Raw genomic sequence first — 9,590 nt, forward strand, 5'->3', positions numbered from 1 at the left:
AAAAAGGAAGTCATATCTACATTTAAACTTATACACGTACCACAAAAAGAAGGGTGGGATTGGGACAGTTATTCTTGTAATTAACAGAAAAAACAAAACAAATGATAAACAAATATGCAACAAGTAAATGTTATCAAAGGCAAGACTCTTCTACATACCTCAATAAATTTATTTGTATTTAAACTCTATTTAAAGTGGTTTGGGTTCAAAGCAAACTTAGTGCATCCTCTTTAAATTAGACTTAAAAAAAATGGCTGCCCAATAACCCAACAGAAGGACGATAAACAAACGATTGTATAAACACATAAATTAATGTTAACAATCGATCGAAAATGTTATGCTGTACGAGTATTTTGTCTAATTTTCGATTTTTGTGCGATTAAGCAAAAATGGGCCGGAAATAAATATCATTTTACGTAAATTTTATATAAGAAACAGTTTTCCTACGAGAAATTTTAAAATAATTGCTTTTTTGCTTTTTTCCACAGAATCATTTAAAAATGTAGAATCCTATTTTGGGGGAAGTGATTTAGCTAAAGGGATTAATATATTTACTGTTGCTATTATTATTATTATTATTAGTAGTAGTAGTAGTTGTAGTAGTAGTAGTAGTAGTAGTAGTAGTAGTAGTAGTAGTAGTAGACGACTATAAATAGAAACCTTCTTCCTATATTAAAGATTAAAAATACGACAATGGTAAATAGCAAGCAACTCAAACACAACAACTCGAACACAATGTTTGTATATTAAAATAATTTTTATTTAACCAAAGTAGCTTTATATATATATATATATATATATATATATATATATATATATATATATATATATATATGGGATATTGATTACGTTTTTTCATTACTTGCGATCTCCTGTGGTCACGAAATGTAAAGCATTTTGGATATTTAAAGCAGGATAGTTCACAGAGCAAATGTGGTATTGTTGAGATTTATGAAGTGAAAATGATGGACAAATTGTGAAAGAATTGAAGGAAAATGCTTATCGGAAGGAGTCAAAAAGAGTATAGATAGCATGACTATAAAAGTAATAGCTGAAAATCCTGGAAATGTTATTCCAAGCATATTTGATGAAGAACACCGTGAATAAAATGTATCCCATTTCCAAAATGTGGCGTTGACTCTCCCAGCCCAATTTAATTTGTTTTTATTAGTTTTTATGGTAAGCAAAATAAATATTCTAGAGTTCACTTGCCTATTCAATATCACAGATTTAAAAAAGCTTTTCACACCTAAACGGCCATATGCGCCTATTAGAGACTGCACACTTTAATATCAAACGATTTAAAATGCTTGGGCATTTCTTTCTGACGTCTGATTGACCTTGGTCTTGTCTGATCAACACATCCTCTGAAGTATTTCATGTTTCCTTATATTTTGTTTGGGTTTGGCATAAGTGAAAAATATAAATGAAAATCTCGCTAGAACATATAAACAGCAAACATTTAGAAGTTTGTTAACTTAAAAATTATTTATATTTAATATACCCCCAAATATATAAGTTTCTACTTTTTAGGCGATTACGTGTAAATACACTGAAACGTTATTTTAGAGAATTTAGAAGGGGGTCCAGTTGTGCATATAAATATAATGTAAAATGATCCCATTTTCGGTACAATCTAACTTTTTAAGCAGTTAAGTAATTTTTATCACTAATTTTAAATCCGCTCAGCAAAATCATAAAATCACATGTAATTGCTTTATTTTCCGTATTACCACCCAGAATTAGAGTTAGTAGTAGGAAAGGAGCCTGGCTTTTATGACTTTTAACTATCACATATTTTATACTAAATTTTGATTTGGAACATAAACATTCAGAAGATTTAAAACAAATAAAGTTGGTTACATGTCCTTAAAACATTGGTCAATAAGGCGTGATCATTTTGCGTTAAATTTATATACAAAACTTATTATTGTTTGGTGTTCTATTGTATTTTTCCCACAAAAATTTTCAAGCTGTTTGCATGTAATCGATTAAAAATGGACTATCATATTTTCTTTTTAAGTGTATTATAATATAAGTTGGATTTTTAAAAATTATAAACGTGGCTTTTCATACGTAATTGTATGTATATTGGCTAGATAAATGGCTAAAGATTCTTGTAAAAATAAACTTTATTCATTTTTATTCCTGAGAAAAAATATTTTCCCGGTAAGCTACACAGAAATTTATCAAAAAAGTTTTTTTTTTTTTTAGAAACAAAACATCGACCTCAGCTATTATTATTGGATTTTAAACAATTATAAACGTGGTTTTCATATGTAATTTTATGTTTATTCGCTAGATAAAAATGTACAAATCATTTTTTTTCTGTCGAAATTTATTCTTATGACGGAATGAAATTTGGCACTGTGACATACTTTTTGGTAAAGCAAAATGGCGGATTATAATCTTGCATCGTAGCGTCCTGGCATCCCAAAATAATAACTGCTTTCCATCAAGTTTTTTTTAAAGGTTTTCACACACAATCACCTATAAAAGTAATATTTCCTTTTGGAATGGGGATTTAGCTGATTGTTAATCTAAAAATCTGTCGTCATTATTATTATTATTATTTGCATCTCGTTTTTGTTTTTGTTTACGGCAAAGCAAATCAATTTAATAACCCACCAAATTTTTATAATTAAAATAAAATTTTAACTTCAATCATAGAGAGAATAGTTAAAAAAGCCGACGACTTCCCCATGTTAAAAATGCTTTTCTAAATAGTAAAATTATTTAGAAATTTGTTCGTAACAATGGCGTTGTTAAATATTTTGTTCTTACATAATTTTACATTTGTCCTATTAATCGTCGACTAATTTCAACTGTTTATGAAAACTTTCAAGTAGCATGTAGTACACTAACGATGAACTGATACAATCTAGCTTTGTTTTAAAATGAAAATAAATCTTTTGTTGTCATGCAATTTTCAATCAATTACAAGGAAAACATTTGAGAAACAATATACGCAGAAAATACCCGGAAATTTGAAAATTTACTACAAAAAACAACAAATTTCTAATTAAATATTTATTAATTTTAAAAGAACCAGAATCGGAATCGAGAATCGTACCGGAATCGGAAATTTAGAACGGAGCTCCCTATCTTGGGTTGAGCATATTGGGAAGTGATATACTAATTACCATTAGTGTATTAAGCGATGCTTTTTGTGTAAACAAATTGAGCTTAGATATTTGAACAATGTTAAAATATTGCTAATTCACTGCCCGCATAGCAGCAGCCGAATAGCGCAATGGTTAGAAGCTCCGAATGTCATTTGGGCGGTCGGGTTTATATTATTACAATGATATGTGAAAACGAGGCTACATCAAATAGGGATCAGCCATATATTTTTGTTCAGAGATGCCAGCTTGGTCTTTTTTTTTTTCGTGAATTTACACATTTTGAAGCAGTTTGGCCTTTAAAAATTATTTGGCCTTATCCAAAGCGTAAAGTATGGACTAATTAAGAAAGGAACAAGCAGAATATTATATAAATAGGATTTTGAAGGTTGAATCGTTTAGTCATTAAATCATTGGTTGAATAAAATCGTTATAAAACCATAACTAAGATTTGGGTAATGTTTTAATCTCTATAAAATATATAAATACTACCAATCTTGTAATATTTGAGAATTAAAGTATTTCAAAAGCCAGAAATCGACAGTTCAAATGCTTGCAATTTTTTATATTATTATTTCAAATGGTCACAAAGTAATTTGTTTTTGTTTCAATTAGCAAAATATTAAAATTCTATTTTTTTTATTCATTTAGCTTGTAGATTAGATCACGCGACAGCAAGTCTTTTGTGTCCTTGGCCATATCATTCCATTATCTTTATTTACTTTGTATTTTAGTCAAGCGACAACAAGTTCAAATATACATAATTATATTTGTAGTTATTTATTATGTGTTAGCAAGTCATGATAAAAAATGTCCCTTTTTTTTTAATTTCTCAAAAGAGATTTCAAATAAAATAATATTTATACGAAATTAATTTTTATCGGTACTTCAAAATGTAATCGTCACAAACAATCTATTGTATAATTAATATTTCTGATGAAACTTTTATGACGATGTTAAAAATCATGAAAACACATAATTACATACTTTTAATCTACCATTAACCCTAAGTTCTGGTTGTAATAGAAAAAATAAAAACTGGAAAGATGCTTGTGACATAGTGTGACGGGTTTGTTAAAAGTCAATTTAACTTAAAATATTAAAAATCATATAACTATGGAATTAAATATATATATATATATATATATATATATATATATATATATATTTACTAGTGGCTTCATAGGTAATTGCATACGATAAGTTTTTACTACAGTCGATATATGCGCAAGTTACATCGTACGGCGATTACAGATTCATGACGTCATTTGTGAACGGTGTGACATACGTTATAAGTATGAGATATTATTTAGTTATAATCAGGCGGTGAAAAATATTTTATTGAGATATAAAAAGTCTGTAGTGAAAAAGAGATGCGATTCGATCGAACGCCAAATAACGACTAGCTTAGTTAGTGACCATCTTTATTCCCCTCCATCATTTAGGTACCCTCTTCACTTCCAAAATAAAGTAAGAATTTGCACAAAGACGTTTTAACATTTTTCAATCAGTAAAAATAATTCCTGTTTTAAATAACATACGTATGAACACATAATTTCTTACACGTTTTTAAATTATTAAATCACATGCGTCATTTCAGGAAACTATTCTTATTAGAATAAATTATTTTATGATCAGATATGTTGTTGAAAATGTTATTTAATTATTAAAATAAAAAGCTTTCAGTTAATGACAATTTATTTCAGATCTCTTAAACTGAAGCAACAAAAACTGACTGCATATTATAGGATGATATTGGTTTGTTGCCACTTGATCAAGTATGCAAAATAATGACAACTGAAATGTGGAGAATGATGATTGTACTGTCACACGATCTCATGTAAAAATGATTACAGATGAAGTTCAATAACTAATTTAACTAAGTTATCTCCCTTGTATCAATGCTTCTCGTATTTAGTGAAATGGATTTGTATGTGTATATATATAATACATATACATATGTGTGTGTGTGTGTGTGTGTGTGCGTGCGCGCGCGCTCTATTAGATACCACCGCGGCCTGTGATTCTGCCATGTAGATATGTCCTAATCGTTTACTAACACTGTAGGTAAAGGAATTGACCAGCATGTCGGACATTTTTTTCTATAAATAGAAAAACGAAAAAGTTTCCAAAAAAATAAGTATATAACAAATGAAAGTTCCCTGAACATATATTGGTGGGTTTCTACCAGTATTTTATTTAATTCCGTACTTTTAAATGATTATACAAACTTCAAAAATATGACCCATGTCAGCCATTTAAAAAAAAAAAAACAACTTTTTAATTGCTTAAGAAAAAATAAAAACACCAAAACTTATCTAGATAGGTAGAACTTTTTTTCTTTTTTTTAAATTTACTATTGATAAAACGAAATCTACGCTTATTTATTATCTGATCTTCCATGATCGGGTCCGTATCGAATGGTATATTTATTGAAATTTGTGTAACAGTGGATAGAGATGTTGAATCTCTATAGTTCCAGGTGAGATTTGTCTGAAGATAGCGGTTTCAATCCTACCCAAAAGCCGACAAAGGCTTACTTGGCCAAAAACGTGGTGAGACGACAACAACTATGGATGGCAGTAATTGCTGAGAATGTAGTTAGGAGATTCGGAATTCCTATCCCGTTGCGGTTACCATCTGACGAAGGCCAGAGGGAATAGTTGGCCGAAACGTCGTGATACAACAACTAAGAAAGATAAGGATAATAGTCCGCAACAAATAAATTAAAGAAAATTGGCCTATATCTGTTGTTATAAAATTGTTAGGTGAAAGCATAGAATAGTTACACAACTACCTCCCCTCTCCATGTTAAGAATGGCTTTCTAAATAACATTATTATTTCAGCACGGATCAATAAGTGCATAAGTACCTTTTATTTTCTTGAATAAAAAACTGCTCGTCGAGAACACGACTATTTTGTTTTAATAATTATTTTTATCGAAAAATAAAAATAATTTCTGGCAACTGCTGATTATTTTACCGCTCACACAAAATGGCTTTCTTTTGTCTGTTTTAAGTGTTTTCACAAATTGTGTAGTTTTCTTGCTAGTTTCTGGCCAATCAAATACGAGAGATTTGAGAGAGAAAATTTTGATTGTTGCCGGTCTGTTTCGTATAAAAAGGGAAGGGAATGAAGTTGTCTTAATCATTTCTAAATTGGTCGAAATGGCTCCCCCCACTGAAGTAAGTTCACACTGGAATTTCTAGCAAAGCCATATCTATTATGAACAGTTTTGTTAACGAGATTTTTGAGAGAATCGCTAATGAAGCCAGCCGTCTGTCCCATTATAGCAAGAAAAGAACACTTAGCAGCCGTGAGGTCCAGACCGCTGTCCGTCTCCTTCTCCCCGGTGAGTTGACTAAACATGCTGTCTCTGAAGGAACCAAAGCTGTCACCAAATACACCAGTGCCAAGTAAAAGGCGGTTTTTTTTCCAAGACAAATTCCCCAAACGGCCCTTTTCAGGGTCCCCCATTTTTTCACGAATGTTTCTTCACTTTCTATATTTTGATGCGATTGACACAGGTTTTGTTGTAGATTTCACAATTATCCCCATCTCTGTCTATGAAGTAAATTAAAAAGCAAAAGAAAAGTAGGGACTGGGCTACTTTTTTAATTACTTTTTGTACTCAGATTATAATACCGTCTGTCGAGTACCACATGACTTAATTTTTCCCAAACTGAGAGCCATGCTACCAGCATTACATAAATATTACTTATTTCGGTAAACCTGTCCAATAAGCTAACCCTAATCGTGGTTGCCAGAAAAAAAGGCCAAATTCATCACTGTAGCAACATCACAAACAAAAATGCCAAATAGAAAAAACAAATTGCGTAAAATATATAAACATTTAAATATTTTTTTTGTCATTATTATTTTTTATGTAGATAGGCCATGTTTTAAACCGACGCATTTCAGACTAACCTGTATGGATAGGGTCCCGACGTCCCGACGTCCCGCCTCGTTCTGAGTTCAGGGAAAAAATCGTTGTCGAGGCGAAAAATTACCCCTTCAATAAAGTGGCGAGTTAACTTAAGAAAAAAAAAAGTGCGAATAATTAGAATTTATTTTTATTTTTGCAGTTCAAATAATTAGTATTTTTTACCCCCCTTATAAATTCCACAAATAATCAGAATTTTTGGTAAATCGAATTTTTTAAAATTCAACAGTTCAAATAATTAGATTAAAAATAAATAAATAAATAAATAAACAGTTTAAATAATTAGATAAAAAAAAAAAAAAAAACTTCTGTCGTCATGCGTCCTCGGTTGTATTTTCTTTTCGTTACGACACTGACTTTTATCTATCTCCACAATTATTCCAGGGCCCCTTAATTTTGTTGGGGTTGCTAATAATTTCTTTTTGTCTAGGGCACCTCCAACAATAATTTTTGTTCCTTTTTACTTCTGTTATTTGTCTTTGACAAATGACGCACATAAGGCCCTTCTTTTCGTAAGATGTTATTTTCTCCTAAGAAAATTTTCGCCTCATTGTAATAACTCAAAAATTTGCTTATGCTTGTCAAATTCATGCTGAAGGGGTTTTAGGGTTAGGGTAATTTTCTGCCTCGACACCGCTTACGTCAAACGACTTTTCCCCAAACTCAGAACAAGGCGGGACGTCGGAACCCTATCCGTACAGGTTAACGACATTTCATACATATTTATTTATTTATTGAAGAGTTTAGCTTCCAAATATTTATGTTTAACAAATAAAAGTGTATTTTTTTTTTCGGAAAAAATCTTAATGATTTTTTTTTCCGAAAAAAAAAAAAAAAAAAAAAAAAACATGGAAGTTTATTTGTTAATTATTTTATCTTTTCCATGCGATTTGACATCCTAGGTTTTCGGATATTCTCAAAATGAATATCGCATGCAAAATAGTCGCGGACAAATAGTTTTTATGTAATGATGTTATGCTTTCTGACGGCAAGTCAAACAACGCACGTGCATGCGTTGTTTACCCTTATTTCTATAAAAAAAAAAAAATATGGATATAAAAATAGATATTTGTAAAAGGGAAAGAAGTTTAAAATTATATTTATTTGTAAGCATTAATCAAAATCATTTATTTTATAATCTGCAAAAAAACAAAACAAAAAAATATTTTTTTTTGATTCAAAATTTTTTATATTTGAATTTTAGTTTTTGTTAATAAACCCAGTTTCGCTAGCTGTAGAATCCCATTAAAATTTCAATGGCATAATAATGAATATTTAACTATTATCTACAATTACTCTTTAATGGCCATCCATTTTACATCTGAAAAAAAAAAATTAAAATAAAAGTGCACTTTTTGGTACTCCTTGGACATTGAGTTCCATGGCGACCACCAGAAAAAAAATAATAGTCGCTCCCTTAGTCCCCCCCCCAGTCAAGGTTGACGCATGCGCACATAACATTTTTTATTTACTGATGTTGCTGTAGTAACTAAACGATTATTTGTCACTTTTATAAACATTTATTTATTTTGAAAAAAGTTTTACTCTTTATGAATATTAAAAGAAAAAAGTTACTAAACATTTATTAATAATTTCTCACTTTTACAAACATTTATTCTTAAATTTCTTTTTAAATGACGACTTTTATCGACTTATTGACGCGAAGGTGGAAATGAAAGGGAAAAAAGCCAGCCATCTAACCATCTCGGCCATGAAGGGAGAGGAATTGATAAACATGTTAAGTTAAGGGTTAAAAAGTGAGTCAAGTCAAAGAGGTTTAATTGATAGGTGGCCGCTTAATGAGGTCATCGCGGGAGCGTTACGATGACGTGGAAGTTTTTTATTTACTGCGGGGCAGTCTTTTGGGGTTTGTTTACTTTGTTTCAATGCGGGGCAGTTTTGGCTTCCCCAAGATGATGGGGGGCGGCAGCTCCCCATTTAAAGGGGATTTTCCAAATTGAATAGCGATTGTCTAATATGAGGAGAAACTCCGCATTGATCAAAGCTGATTGCTTTTGGACATTTTGGCAATCGCGCCGCAAACGATGCCTAGCTTTGAATTAGTTTTGCTTTTATTATACGAAAAAGCTGAATCCACACGCGGCGATCCAAAAATGTGGAATATTTAGCTTTTCAAATTCGGGCAAATTAAATAGACAGACGACTCCCATTGTTAACTAGTAGATATTATGATTTCGATGTGATATAAAAAGTTTTAAGAATGAGCGACGGCCGCCTCTAGAACCCGCCAGAAAAAAGCCTTTTGCAGACATACACAAAAGGCGAACATACATACATACATACATACATACATACACACATTTTGCCTTTTATATATATAGATGACCTCATCGATATGAGACCACTTCATTTCTCCTACTCATCCCGTTATATATTTTAGTCTTTTTTTAATGCAAGATCAGTAGCCCTCAATGCTGCTGGTGCAAACTCCGGTGACTGGATCAACAAAATGTTTTGAATTATTTACAGTTCCGTGCACAAACCTAGCTTTTCCAGATCATTA

Source organism: Euprymna scolopes, chromosome 19, assembly GCF_053919585.1.
Source record: "Euprymna scolopes isolate OS-2025 chromosome 19, ASM5391958v1, whole genome shotgun sequence".
Lineage (NCBI taxonomy): Eukaryota > Metazoa > Mollusca > Cephalopoda > Sepiida > Sepiolidae > Euprymna > Euprymna scolopes.